Genomic DNA, 11,545 nt, shown 5'->3' with positions numbered 1-11,545 from the left:
TCTGGACCCCATGAAATCTCATGGCATCAGGTCAAACATGGGCAAGGAAACCTCCTGCTGATTACCACCTACCATCCTCCCTCAGCTGATGAATCAGTCATCCTCCATGTTGAGCACCACTTGGATGGAAGCACTGAGGGTAGCAAGGGCACAAAATGTACTCTGGGTGGGGGACTTCAATGTCCATCACCAAGAGTGGCTCGGTAGCACCACTACTGACCGAGCTGGCCGAGTCCTGAAGGACATAGCTGCCAGACTGGGCCTGTGGCAGGTGGTGAGGGAAAAACTTACTTGACCTCGTCCTCACCAATCTACCTGTCGCAAATGCATCTGTTCATGACAGTATTGGTAGGAGTGACCACTGCACAGTCCTCATGGAGACAAAGTCCCGTCTTCGCACTGAGGACACCATCCAACGTGTTGTGTGGCACTACCACCGTGCTAAATGGGACAGATTCAGAACAGATCTAGCAGCTCAAAACTGGGCATCCATGAGCCGCTGTGGGCTATCAGCAGCAGCAGAATTGTATTCCAGAATAATCTGTAACCTCATAGCCCAGCATATTCCTCACTCCACCATTACCAACAAGCCAGGGGATCAACCCTGGTTCAATGAGGAGTGTAGGAGAGCATGCCAGGAGCAACACCAGGCATACCTAAAAATGAGGTACCAACCTGGTGAAGCTACAACTCAGGACGATATGCATGCTAAACAGTGGAAGTAACATGCTATAGACAGAGCTAAGCAATTCCACAACCAACGGATCAGATCAAAGCTCTGCATTCCTGCCATATCCAGTCATGAATGGTGGTGGAAAAATTAAACAACGAACGGGAGGAGGAGGCTCTGCAAACATCCCCATCCTCAATGATGGCGGAGTCCAGCACGTGAGTGCAAAACACAGGGCTGAAGCATTTGCAACCATCTTCAGCCAGAAGTGCCGAGTGGATGATCCATCTCGGCCTCCTCCCAATATCCCCACCATCACAGAAGCCAGTCTTCAGCAAATTTGATTCACTCCATGTGATATCAAGAAACGGCTGAGTGCACTGGATACAGCAAAGGCTTTGGGCCCCGACAACATCCCAGCTGTAGTGCTGAAGACTTGTGCTCCAGAACTAGCTGCACCTCTAGCAAAGCTGTTCCAGTACAGCTACAACACTGGCATTTACCCGACAATGTGGAAAATTGCCCAGGTATGTCCTGTCCACAAAAAGCAGGACAAATCCAATCCAGACAATTACCGCCCCGTCAGTCTACTCTCAATCATCAGCAAAGTGATGGAAGGTGTCGTCGACAGTGCTATCAAGCAGCACTTACTCACCAATAACCTGCTCACCGATGCTCAGTTTGGGTTCCGCCAGGACCACTCGGCTCCAGACCTCATTACAGCCTTGGTCCAAACATGGACAAAAGAGCTGAATTTCAGAGGTGAGGTGAGAGTGACTGCCCTTGACATCAAGGCAGCATTTGAGTGAGTGTGGCACCAAGGAGCCCTAGTAAAATTGAAGTTAATGGGAATCAGTGGGCAATCTCTCCAGTGGCTGGAGTCATACCTAGCACAAAGGAAGATGGTAGTGGTTGTTGGAGGCCAATCATCACAGCTCCAGGACATTGCTGCAGGAGTTCCTCAAGGCAGTGTCCTAGGCCCAACCATCTTCTGCTGCTTCATCAATGACCTTCCTTCCATCATAAGGTCAGAAATTGGGATGTTCGCTAATGATTGCACAGTGTTCAGTTCCATTCGCAACCCCTCAAATAATGAAGCAGTCCGAGCCCGCATACAGCAAGACCTGGACAACATCCAGGCTTGGGCTCATAAGTGGCAAGTAACATTCGCGCCAGATAAATGCCAGGCAATGACCATCTCCAATAAGAGAGAGTCTAACCACCTACCCTTGACATTCAACAGCATTACCATCACCGAATCCCCCACCATCAACATCCTGGGGGTCACCATTGACCAGAAACTTAACTGGACAAGCCATATAAATACTGCGGCTATGAGAGCAGGTCAGAGGCTGGGAATTCTGCAGCAAATGATTCACCTCCTGACTCCCCAAAGCCTTTCCACCATCTACAAGGCACAAGTCAGGAGTGTGATGGAATACTCTCCACTTGCTTGGATGAGTGCAGCTCCAACAACACTCAAGAAGCTCAACACCATCCAAGATAAAGCAGCCCGCTTGATTGGCACCCCATCCACCACCGGTGCACTGTGGCTGCAGTGTGTACCATCCACAGGATGCAATGCAGCAACTCGCCAAGGCTTCTTCGACAGCACCTCCCAAACCCACCACCTCTACCACCTAGAAGGACAAGAGCAGCAGGCACATGGGAACAACACCACCTGCACGTTCCCCTCCAAGTCACACACCATCCCGACTTGGAAATATATCGCCGTTCCTTCATCGTCGCTGGGTCAAAATCCTGGAACTCTCTTCCTAACAGCACTGTGGGAGAACTGTCACCACACGGACTGCAGCGGTTGAAGAAGGCGGCTCACCACCACCTTCTCAAGGGCAATTAGGGATGGGCAATAAATGCCGGCCTCGCCAGCGATGCCCACATCCCATGAACGAATAAAAAAAACCCCTTTCCCTGGTTTTGTACTTGCATAAAAACTGTTTAATCTTCAACTTCTTTCAGTTCTGATGAAGGGTCATCGACCTGAAACATTGGGCCCGATATTACCATGGCGGCGGGTTCGCGGCTGGGGATAGATTGGGCGCGTGGGTAACGCACCCGGTGAAATCAGTCTGCCCCGCATGCAATCGCAGGCTGATTGGATCCACTTACCTGTTCTTCCGGGATCCCCGCTGCTGAGCTGCGCGGCGGGCGGACTGCGCATGCGCAGTAAGATCTGCCAGCTGGAGGACCCCTATTTAAAGGGGCAGTCCTCCACTGACTGATGCTGCAAGAAATCGGAAAAATTACAGCACGGAGCAGCCCAGGGGGAAGGCTGCTCCCAGTTTAATGATGCCTCACTCCAGCTCTTATTGGATGGTGTGAGGAGGAGGCGGAGGACAGAGATCTTCCCCCCGGCTGGCGAGAGGAAGCGGCCTGCCTCTGCACCAAGAAGGCCTGGCTTGAGGTGGCAGAGGAGGTAACCTGCACCACCAACATATCGCGTACCTGCATACAGTGCAGGAGGCGCTGCAATGACCTCAGTAGGTCAGCCAAAGTGAGTACATTTACTCATTCCCCTACACTCCATCTGCCACATCACCGCCCCCACCCCACATCTCCTTCTGCACTGCCAACACTACTCTGTCACATCACCCCTCACACCCACTCAAACCTCATCCTCATCTTACCTGCACTTACTCACCTCGCCAGTACTCATCCCGCCACTACCACTCAACCCAATCCTCATACAATCTCATGGCTCTATCTCATACTCACCCTCCCATGCATCTCTTTCACAGTCAGCCTCACTCAACCTGCCACTACCTGTGCTGCAGCCACAGGGCGTGCATCACATATGTGCAGTAGGAAGCGTAAGGCAGACGTGTCGTGAGCATGAAGGGGATGCACAAGGGTGTTTGAGGGTTTGTCATGGTTTTTACTTATATTTGATTTCTGATCAACTCACATTACATATTATATTGGCACCACTACTGTCACATCTTTGCGAATCTTGTCTGGTTTGTGCAATAATGCCCTTTCCTGAGGATCACAATGAAGACTCACAACTGATGCCACTGCAGAGTGGGTGTAGGTGTATTTGCAGGGCTCTTTTGTGCAGACGACTGAGAGACGTCGGCGATGTCCCCGGTGGCACCCTGGAAGGATGTGGAGAAGAAGTTGTTGAGGGCAGTGGTGACTTTGACAGCACCAGGTAAGAAGATGGTGCTCGGGCCAGCCAGGAGCAGCTCGGCATGAAGGAGGCTGCAGATGTCCACGACTACATGTCGAGTGACTCTGAGCCTCCGTGTGCACTGCTGCTCAGAGAGGTCCAGGAAGCTGAGCCTCGGTCTGTGGACCCTGTGGCGAGGGTAGTGCCCTCTGCGACGCATCTCTCTCTGCGGTTGCCCTCCTTCCTGCTGTGCAGGTGGATGTGTCACGGCACTGTGTTGTGGAGCTCCATGTGTCAGAGGTGGACGGCGTGGCCGGTGAGGCTGGTGATGCTGTTCACCCTCCGAGGAGGTCCTGACTGCAGCTACGGCGGCCCCCATCCGGAAGATGTACATCTGAGGGGGTCCACAAGGTAGGTAAATGTGTCTGGACGCCGGGGTAAGTGTGCAAGTTGGTCAATTTTATTGTTAGGAGGAGGGTGGTGGAGGCCAAACTTTGTCCAAAGTGACAGAGTGGCCTCCTGCAATGAGTGAGGGTCTCCCCCACCCCCCAACTGTCAAATGGACCTTTGCAGCTGCCACAGGCTGATGGCTGCAACACCTCCATTTGAACTGGGAGTGTTTCCCCCAGTACGGGAAACAGTCTCAGTCAGTTGCAAAATACCATCCCTGCTAAAATAACAGGTCAATCAGGTCTGTAAACAACCTGAAGTACCTGTTCAAGTACTTTAAGTGGCACCCCGCCGGCTTTAATTGCCGGCGGGAGTCCCACATGCGGGGGCTGTGCACGCATGTGAGCACGTCAGTGGGAAACCCGGAAGTGGGCTCCCGCCCCGCCCCGGGAATCCCCGATTTTCGCAGCCCCCCCGCCACGAACGCACCCGATCACGGGTGCAAAAATCGAGCCCATTAGCTCTGTTTCTTTCGCCACAGATGCTGCCTGACTTGCTGAGTATTCCCAGCATTTTCTGTTTTTATTTCAGATTTCCAGCATCCGCAGTATTTTGCTTTTGAGACATTTATTGCTTTTGTCCAGAAACCATAACAGGACCAATCATGGTAATTCTGTATTTTACTGCAGCTCTGTGCCTCACTTGCACAACACAGCCAAGACAGTAACAGATGTCTTGCACTGAACTGTCTGCCAGTACCGATTTGTCACTGTCCAACAATAACAACAGGTTGCAATTAAAAAGGGCCTTTAATGTAGAAAATATCCCACATGGTTTACATGGGGAGGGAGGGGAAGTGGGTGGTAGAGGAGAAAAAAATAGATAAAAAGGGAAGTGGAGCATTCACCAAACCATGATTTGAGAGTTAGGAGAGGTGGCAGAACTTGGTCAAAAGATGATTTTTCAAGGTGGAGAGGTAGAGATGTTTAGGGAGGAAGTTCTAGGGAGTAGGCTGAGGCGGCTGAAGGAGAAGGCTCTGCTATCAATGGTAGGACGAAGGGGGGGTGGATGCACAAAAAGCCAGAGTAGGAAGACCGAAGGCTGCAAAAGGGAATGTAGGGCTGAGGGAGGTTGCAGAGGTACAGTGGGCAGAGGCCATGAAGGGATTTGAAGTCAAGAATGGGACATTTTAAATTTAGCTGTACAGTCCTTTGCTTTTTCACATCCTGCCTTGGGAAAGTTTTTCACAACTGGAATAATGTTGCTTTATTGATCTTCAATGAATTATAAATAGCAGAACACACCTCAGCAGGTTCTCGAACTACTAGTTGGGGAATAATTAATCTTGAAGCATTTATGTATTTCGTAAATGCTTCTGTGAGGCAAAGCAAGCCAATTTTGGTTCAAGCTCTGTAACTGAAAGCTACAAAGTGTCTAAAGCTGGCCCAGATTGAATGTCTAGATCTCTCCTCCCCTCTAGGGAGAGAATACTTAAGGCTCCACTAGGAAACTGTCAATCTGGGAATCGGCTCCAATGGGGCCAATTTGCAACTTGTTTACACCGTGTCTAGGGGAAAGATTTTCAGGCGGACATTGATTTGGGCAGCCAGCATTCTCATGAGAAACAGAAACAAAGAAGCTGTATGCCTTAGTTTGACACTGTTGGTAGGTGCCTCACTAATATTAAACTCAAAGATAGTAATCCTGATGTCTGGCAGTTTAGTTGAACAGACTGAAGCTGCTTGTTCCTGCCCACTTAACTTTTTCTCAGTTAAAACATTTTACAGCAGTAGATTTGGTAAGTTATTTCAGGTAACGCAGAGATGAAGTGGACAGAGTCAGGCCTTTCTCTTATTATTTAATGGAGAATGTAAGTGGAGGAGAGCACTTCCAATATGACGTACTCAAGCATGATGTTTTAAATTTGCTGTTTCTGTGGTGGAGATGCAGGAGACTGAGGCCAGTGTGCTAATCCCCTTGTTTACATTGTTCAAACCAGCTCCCTTATCCTGATTTTAACAGTGCATTCACAGAACAAATTTAGTGTTCTATGTTAAAGGAGCTATATAAATGTAAGTTGTTGGTATGACCACACTCAGAGGGTGGTGGACCTGTGGAATTCTCTACCACAGAAGGCTGTGGAGGCCAAGTCACTGAATATATTTAAGAAGGAGATAGATAGATTTCTAGACTCAGAAGGCATCAAGGGGTATGGGGAGAGAGCAGGAATATGGTATTGAGATAGAGGATCAGCCATGATCATTCTGAATGGCAGAGCAGGCTCGAAGGGCCGAAAGGCCTACTCCTGCTCCAATTTTTAAAGTTTCTATGTGACGTCCCTCAAGGATTTAAACTTGTGAAGTGTAAATCAAGTGTTGGTATCCCTTCCCTTCTTTATTTTTTATTTGTGAAGTACCTCTGGGTGATTTTTTACATTAAAGATACTATATTAATACAAGGTGTTGTTATAACTGAAGCGTAAATGGGAAATTGCTGTGTACCAGTGCCACAGTTACAGACCAGGACTTTCCCCTTCTGTGCTCCCAACCCCTTATTTTCTGTCCATTCATTTTAATGAGTGGAAAATCACAGGTTGGGGAATGCAGACACAGAAATTCCCAGCCTCAGTGTCAATGCATCCTTAGACCTACATAAAGCCAGTTTTTCAGCGTTCAATGGGAGCTGGCATAAAGATGCTGATCTGCAATATGTACTACAGAAGCAGCAAATGCAAAAGCACCAGAAGGGAGCTCCTACTTGATGGGAGTCATTTGTACTCCAGACCATATCTGGAGTATTGTGTGCAGTTTTGGTCTCCTTATCTGAGGAAGGATGTCCTTGCCATGGAAGGAGTGCAACGAAGGTTTACCAGACTGATTCCTGGGATGGCAGGACTGACGTATGAGGAGAGAATGGGTCGACTAGGCCTATATTAACTAGAGTTTAGAAGAATGAGAGGTGATCTCATCAAAACATATAAAATTCTAACAGGACTACACAGACTAGTCCTCCTGCAGGGAGGATGATCCCGATGGCTAGGGAGTCCAGAATCAGGGGTCACAGTCTCAGGATATGGGGCATGCCATTTAGAACCGAGATGAGGAGAAATTTCTTCACTCAGAGAATGGTGAACCTGTGGAATTCTCTACCACAGAAGGCAGTGGAGGCCAAGTCATTAGATGTATTCAAGAAGGAGATAGATATATTTCTTAATGCTAAAGGGATCAAGGGATATGGGGAAAAAGCGGGAACAGGGTACAGAGTTAGACGATCAGCCATGATCATTTTGAATGGCGGAGCAGGCCCGAAGGGCCGAATGGCCTACTTTTGCTCCTATTTTCTATGTTTCCATGTATATTAATACTCCTTTCTTATCCTGCTATTCCAATGCTCTCCTGGCCGGCCTCCCATCCTCTAACCTCCATAAACGTCAACCGATCTGAAACTCTGCTGCCCATATCTATCCTGCAGCAAGTCCCGTTCACCCATCACTCCTGGCCTCGCTGACCCACATTGGCTCCTGGACCCCACAATGCCTCAGATTTAAAATATTCATCCCTGTGTTTAAATCTCTTCATGGCCTCACCCCTATTTATCTTTGTCACCTCCACCAGCCCTACAAGTCTTCCCTGGAACTCTCCTCTGACTCTGGTCTCTTCGCCCCAACATTAGCAGTCTGCGTCTTCAGCTGCTGAGTCCATACTCTCGAATTCCCTCCCTAAACCTCTCCATTTGTTCAGCTCCCTCTGCTCCTTTGACCTTAAAGCTCACGTCTTTGATCAAGCATTCGGACACCCCTCCTAATATCTCTTCCATTGTCTGGGAATCTATTACGTTCCTATGCATCTGTGAAGTGCCTTAGGAAATTTTTCTAAGTTAAAGGTGCTATTTAAAGGCAAATTGTTGGTGTAGTTTGGATCTTCGCACAGTTGGGAGCTGTTGTGCTGATGTTGGTGAGCAGCTCCACTGGAAATGTCACCGTGCTGACCAATCCCTGCTGTCAATTCAACAACAACAACTTGCATTTATATAGCGCCTTTAATGTAGTAAGGATGTCCTTGCCATGGAGGGAGTGCAACAAAGGTTTACCAGACTGATTCCTGGGATGGCAGGACTGACGTATGAGGAGAGATTGGGTCGACTAGACCTATATTCACTAGAGTTCAGAGGAATGAGAGGTGATCTAGGAACATAGGAACAGGAGTAGGCCATTCAGCCCCTCGTGCCTGCTCCGCCATTTCATAAGATCATGGCTGATCTGTGATCTAACTCCATATACCTGCCTTTGGCCCATATCCCTTAATACCTTTCGTTGCCAAAAAGCTATCTATCTCAGATTTAAATTTAGCAATTGAGCTAGTATCAATTGCCGTTTGCGGAAGAGAGTTCCAAACTTCAACAACCCTCATCAAAACATATAAAATTCTAACAGGACTAGACAGACTAGATGCATGGAGGATGGTCCTGATGGCTGGGGAGTCCAGAACCAGGGGTCACAGTCTCAGGATATGGGGTATGCCATTTGGAACCGAGATGAGGAGAAATTTCTTCACTCAGAGGGTGATGGACCCGTGGAATTTTCTACCACAGAAGGCAGTGGAGGCCAAGTCATTAGATGTATTCAAGAAAGAGATAGATATATTTCTTAATGCTAAAGGGATTAAGGGATATGGGGAAAAAGCGGGAACAGGGTACAGAGTTAGACAATCAGCCATGATCATTTTGAATGGCGGAGCAGGCCCGAAGGGCCGAATGGCCTACTCCAGGAGCGTTATCAAACAAAATTTGACACCGAGCCACATAAGGAGATATTAGGACAGGTGACCAAAAGCTTGGTCAAAGAGGTAGGTTTTGAGGAGCATCTTAAAGGAGGAGAGAGAGGTAGAGAGGCGGAGAGGTTAAGGAGGGAATTCCAGAGCTTAGGGCCTAGGCAGCTGAAGGTGGAGCGATTTAAATCGGGGATGCGCAAGAAGCAAGAATTGGAGAAGTGCAGAGATCTCAGAGGGTTGTTGGGCTGGAAGAGGTTCCAAAGACAGGGAGGGGCGAGGCCATGGTGGGTTTGAACACGAGGATGAGAATTTTAAAATCGAGGCATTCCTGCACCTGGAGCCAATGTAGGTCAGGGGTGTCACTTTATACAAAATTTACTCCAGGGCCAGTGCTGAATTTTGTTGGCTGAAAATCCATAATCTTAATCGGTATCCAGGACCCGTCTAGCAGAGGAAGCTGCAGGATTTCCAGTACAGCTGCATGCTGATAGGTTTCATCAGTAGCATCATCAGAGCAGCAACTAGATGCGTGTAATAACTTGAAAAGATGAACTTCCAGAGGAATGGAAAAGGAAAATTTAAACAGAAACATCCTGTACTAGATTGGTGCTGATTTTTAAAAAATCATTACACAGCATTGATTGGAGCAAACATTGATATTGCCACCTTAATAATTGTGTACATTAATGTAAAAGTGTTAATCAACGTAGGATCAGGTGGCCACAGGAAGGGGAAGGGAGCCGGACACGGGAGTACAGAAGCTCACTGTTGATCGGTTTGATCTCTTATTTTTGTAGTCACTTGTGCAAGGCCTGATGTTCTCTCATTTTCCTTGTTACATCTTTGGTCTGCTCTAAATCTTGTGCATTCTCCCCCATCTTCTGTGAGCTTGCTCTGAATTGCCTGTATCAGCTGGGCTGCTGTGTAAAGGTGTGGTACTGCGGTGTGGCAAATTCAGTACAAATAATAGTCACGTTTGTTTCATTAGTTATAGTGGTGTAAACATATTATCAGCTTTGGAGCACTGTTCTGATCCAAACGCAGTTAACATCAGACACAGACTACCACTGATTATTATGATATCTGATGTATCAGTACAACAACAAAATGCATTTGCATAGGCCCCATTAACGTAGAAAACACCCCAAGATGCTCACAGAGGTGTAGAAAAAACAAATAAAAGAAACCAAGCCGTGGTGGGAGAGTTAGCAGGGGTGACCAAAAGTTTAGTTGAAAAGATGTTTTTTGAGAAGGGTTAAAAGGTGTAAAGAGAAACGAGGAGGCAATAGGGTTTAGGGAAGGTATTCCAAAGAATAGGGCTAAGGTTGCTGAAGGCTCTGTCACCATGTTGAGAAAAGAGGGCGAAATTCATAAAAGATCAGAGTGAAGAGGACAAAAGGGTGCAAGAGGAGATGCTGCAGAGGTGGACTCTGCAACCTCCATGGGCCGCAGCCTTGGAGGGATTTTTAAATAAGTATGAGGTTTTTAAATTCAATACATTTGTGGTCTGGAAATTTGTGATCATTTAATGAGGATGAGGGTGATGGTTGAATGGAACAGGATATGTGTGGCTGAACTTTAGACAAGTTGTAGCTTATGGAAAGTGAAGGATGGGAGGAGAGCAAGGAGGACATTAGAGAAATTGAGTCTAGAGGTTGCAAATGCATGGTTAAGGGTTCAAGTGGGGTAGGGCTAAGATAGGGATGAAGGCAGATAATGTGGAGGTGGAAGTAAGGGGTCTTGGTGATGGATATGGTGTGGGCTATGAAGTTCAACTCTGGGTCAAGGAGGACGCTGTTTGCACACTCCGATTCTGTCCAAGCGACTGGCTGGAAGGGGGATAAAGTCAACTGCAAGGGAGCATTGTTAATGGATAAAAATGATGGTTTCTGTCTTTCACACAAAGGGTAACGGAAATCTGAACTCTCTTCCAAAAATGTGGATGCTGAGTCAGTTGAAATTCTCAAGACTGCGATCGATTGATTTTTGTTAGGTAAGGGTATCAAGGGATATGGAAAAAAGGTTGGAAAATGGAGTTGAGGTACAGATCAACCATGATCTAATTGAATGGCGGAACAGGCTCAAAGGGCTAAATGGCTTACTCCTGTTCCTATATACCAGATGTTCAGTTGAAGGAAATTTTGACTCACCCATAACAATGTTAGATAGGCAATCTGACAGTATGAAAGTGGTCATGGGGGTCAGGGAAGTGGAAAAGAAGTAGAGCTGGGTGTCAGTGGCATACATATGGAAGCTGATCCCATGCTTGTGGATGTTGTCACTGAGGGGCAGCTTATAGATGAGGAAGAGGAGGGAACTGGGGATAGATCCTTGAGGGACTCCGGAGATGACTATGAGAAACCATTGCTGGAGATTCAATGACTGTATTCAGACAGGTAGGAAATGGAACTACAAGAGGTCAAACCCACAGAGCTGGACAACAGAAGAGGGGTGATGTAGTAGAATGGTCAACCATATCAAATGTTGCAGAGAGCAGTGCAGAAGCTGGACTGCAGAGATTTGAACAGGTAGTTTTGGGAGAGGTGGGCATGAAGCATCTCTCTTCCTGGCCATACTAATATTGCG

The sequence above is a fragment of the Heptranchias perlo genome, chromosome 9 (genome assembly GCF_035084215.1).
Source record: "Heptranchias perlo isolate sHepPer1 chromosome 9, sHepPer1.hap1, whole genome shotgun sequence".
In the NCBI taxonomy this organism is placed as follows: domain Eukaryota; kingdom Metazoa; phylum Chordata; class Chondrichthyes; order Hexanchiformes; family Hexanchidae; genus Heptranchias; species Heptranchias perlo.
This window is presented reverse-complemented; position numbering follows the sequence as displayed.